Source organism: Pinus tabuliformis, chromosome 7 (genome assembly GCF_031772625.1).
Source record: "Pinus tabuliformis cultivar Carrire ecotype Pingquan chromosome 7, CPIR1, whole genome shotgun sequence".
NCBI classification, from domain to species: Eukaryota; Viridiplantae; Streptophyta; class Pinopsida; order Pinales; family Pinaceae; genus Pinus; species Pinus tabuliformis.
In genome coordinates this window covers 1,453,074,543-1,453,078,019 of record NC_142293.1, presented here as the reverse complement: position 1 = coordinate 1,453,078,019, position 3,477 = coordinate 1,453,074,543, and the positions used below count along the sequence as shown (strand labels likewise).

Sequence of the window (3,477 nt, the reverse complement as noted above, 5' to 3'; positions counted from 1 at the left end):
GAAATATGTAATGATTATTTCACAGAGAGCCCTGGGGCTTGCGATAAATAATGCCTTGTTTTTGGGAGAATACGAGTTTGGACTTGACCAACTTGTTTTGGTGAAAATATTGAAAATAATGTAGGGAAAGGCCAAATGCCTTGTTTTTGGGAGAATACGAGTTTGGAGGTGCCCAACTTGCCTTGGTGAAAATAGTGAAAATAATGTAGGGAAAGGCAAAATTAGTTTGGAACCTAAAGACAAAGTTAATGGAAGATTGTAATTTTTTTTATAGGAAGATTAATTAGCAAATTAGTAATTTTTTTTGTAAGCTACGGTGGTACTCTTCTTTTTCTATTACTTTAAATCAAAAACAAAATAGTACATATTTGGTTGACTTCAACTCGCCCTCTTGGGGAAACCGAGTTTTTCAGCCACCTAAAGTTCTTAATAGCCGATCAAAAATAAAAGTTCCAGATTCTGATTATCCATGCTAAATAAACTAAACAGTCTTGCATATTTCTATTTCTACTTGTATGCATATAGCGATTTTCTTCATCTAATACTTTAAGCAAACTATAATTATCCATACTATGCAACTTCATCAAAATTAATACATATCTGGTCGCTGGTTTGTCTCCCTGTTGGCACCCTGTTGTCCTTCCCTTATCATTTGCTGAATTTCCTCCAGCTTATTTTCTTGCATCTCCAATGTAATCTGAATAATCCTCATCTCCCTCCTTAGGTTGGGGACTCCTTGCGCCAGTTCTGCCATCTCTGTTGCAGCTTGTTCCAAGGCTTTAGCCAATAATCTCTTCATCACCCAGTAGATATGCAGGGACTGCTTAAATTAGCAAATTTGTAATTTTGGTATGAAAAACAAAGAAAAATTATAAAATGGCAAAGCAAAATTGCTAAAAAAAAAAAAAAGATAACTCTAAATTTACCAAAAATGATAACATAGCAAATTGGTTGAAAACCAATAACTCTTATATAAAAAATAAATAAAAAATAATAATTTCTATATTGGAAAAAAATAATAAAATGACAAATTTCAGTTTAATATTAGAAAAAAATTATAAAATCACAAACTTTAATTGCAAATCCATATCTTTATTTAGGAAAAATTTAATAAATTTTCATGACAGTTTGGAATATAATAACAGTCATATATATATATGAAATATTTCTAAGAAATATAATATCTAAATTTTTTTTATTAGATTTTATAGGGTCGAAATTTTTTCCGTCTCCAAATCAAATTTGGTAACTACTAAGACAACCAACCAAAGTTACCGACCCAATAAAACACAATACCATCTTTGAAAAAATGGTTGACCAGAAACGAAAAACCTTACCAAACTGAATTGGTCCTTGGCCTAGGATCAATCTCGCAGACGTTAAGATTGAAAAAGAAAAAAAAAATATTGTTACGGTCCCTTTTTTCATTATTTTTATCTAATGGATTTTTTTTAAATTAACTGATTCCGTTAGGGATACTTACTTCGGTTATTTTATATCCAATGTGATTCAAACGTTGAATACTACTTTGTGCGATGGATATATTGCCTACAAAACTATGGATTGCAAGGTGGTGAAAATTGTAATGGACGGAAGGTTAAAATCAATTCATGGTCCTGCCTCGTAGCTTGGTTCACCAAATGAATGTAAAAATTAGAGTAAAACGATCATCAACAGCTTGTTCATTGACATTATCCTTGACAATATAACAGAATTTTAGATCTCTACCACTCAAATAACAAAATTTCAGCGCTTCTTTCTACAGAACTAGGAGGCTATAAATTCTTACAATTTGGACCTCTATTTCAACTGCTTGGACGTGGACCAGACAAAATCCATCTGATTTAGTTGATCTAAAAACAAAAGAGGCAATTCAATTTTTTTTGATATGTAACCAACATATAGAGTTCACCCTAATTTTTGGAGTTCGAAAACGCAGTTGCCCGGTTTGTTGTTCACCCGTCTTTTTGGGAATGCACTGTGCCAATTTCCTTAGAATTGGCAGATGCTTTATGCTCCATTACAATGAATCCTGTGAGCTAAGTATACCTAGACGGTATTGCGAAGGCCCTACGATGGCCAAAGCTGACTGATCTTGCTAGGTGTTTGACAGCCATTCACTCACTCACATTTATGCAAATTTTAACTTTCATTTTATAACAAACCTTTGACCAAGAGCTGTTAACCTAAGCGAGTGACGCACTAAAACTATGGACATAAAATGAAAAACTAACTTGGCCTTTACTCACAGTAACATAAACGAGATCTGGGACCGGAACAACAAAAAATGCTGAGAACACCGGATCTTTCCAACGAATGGTGAATATGGCTACTACCACTCGCGGCCTCCTTTTCCTTGAGGCAAGGCAACTGCTCACATAATGGGTGACTTAAAAACTCTCTCATTACATAGTTTTCAGAAATAATGTTTATTCATAGGTTTCACAAGACGTTGTCTGTTCCACAAAAGGTTCAGTCACACACCACTATTTTTCAAACTTCAACCTCAGCAACAAGTAAATGTAAGACGACCATTCATTGTCTTCTTACAAAATATTTAAATGAAAATGTAAGCAGTATATACTAATACTATACACCATGTGTTTTTTTCCCATTTTACCCGCCATTAAGTGACTTATTTTCTTAATACAAGGAGAGAAATGTAAACATGGGTAGATAAACACATACCCTGGTTTTTTTTCTTTTCAATTCTACCCATTCCATAAAGCTGTGTCCTGTACCGTCTCCAAAATTTTCGACTCCACTAACTGTACAGCGATAACAAATATTTATTATATAAAAGGCGAACAAAGCAGTTAATTGTTCTATGAGAAACTGTCGAGGTGTCTTTACCTGAACTCCAGAAGTCCCTGGTACAAACAGCCATGGCGCCATGGATTTCAGAAATGGAACCATGAAAAGAGTTTATTTTGAAACGCTGGTGATGCCGATTCAGATGATAAAATACGAGTGAAATGAAAAGATAGTGTTAGAGAGAAAGATATTGATGGTGGGTGTCACAGGTCTTAACAGTCACACACCTAACACTCTGAAAACTTACAGGCGTGCCTTTCACGCCACTGCCGCGTCGCACAGGTGATGTCCTTCTGTCTGAAAACTTGAAATCTGTCAATCCAACAGTGTACAGTCACATCAAATCATGTTGTAAAACTCAGTAGAGTACCAGCATTAAATATTTTAGAGCCGCCACCGATATACAGCAATTATATCATCCCCATTCAATGGTAATGGGGGATGATATACAGTGCATTAAATTTAAATTGTTTTCCAAGCTAACACACTGTATACCACCCATGATAAGACACGGCCCTGGGCTATGTAAAGTTGCTGGGATGATCTGATGCGTGTCCAGGTCAGAAGGACCCGCTGACATCGATTTCGTGTATGGAGGTTGTCCTTCGGTCGGTCCAATTCAAGTTATTCCGAATTGGCCGAGAAACCGTCCAATTCAAGTTA

At 35.3% G+C, this 3,477-nt stretch overlaps 1 long non-coding RNA gene across 2 annotated transcripts; it reads right to left on the bottom strand.

The window, feature by feature from the left end:
* Positions 1-438: 438 nt before the first annotated feature.
* Positions 439-3,091, bottom strand: LOC149253185 (uncharacterized). Of its 2 annotated transcripts, none has more exons than XR_016266142.1 (2): positions 2,854-3,091; positions 439-820 (listed from the first exon to the last, which is right to left on the bottom strand). It is a non-coding gene; the product is annotated as an uncharacterized LOC149253185 (long non-coding RNA). The 2 variants fall into 2 exon arrangements; XR_016266143.1 differs by lacking the exon at positions 439-820 and adding an exon at positions 2,688-2,768.
* Positions 3,092-3,477: the final 386 nt, after the last annotated feature.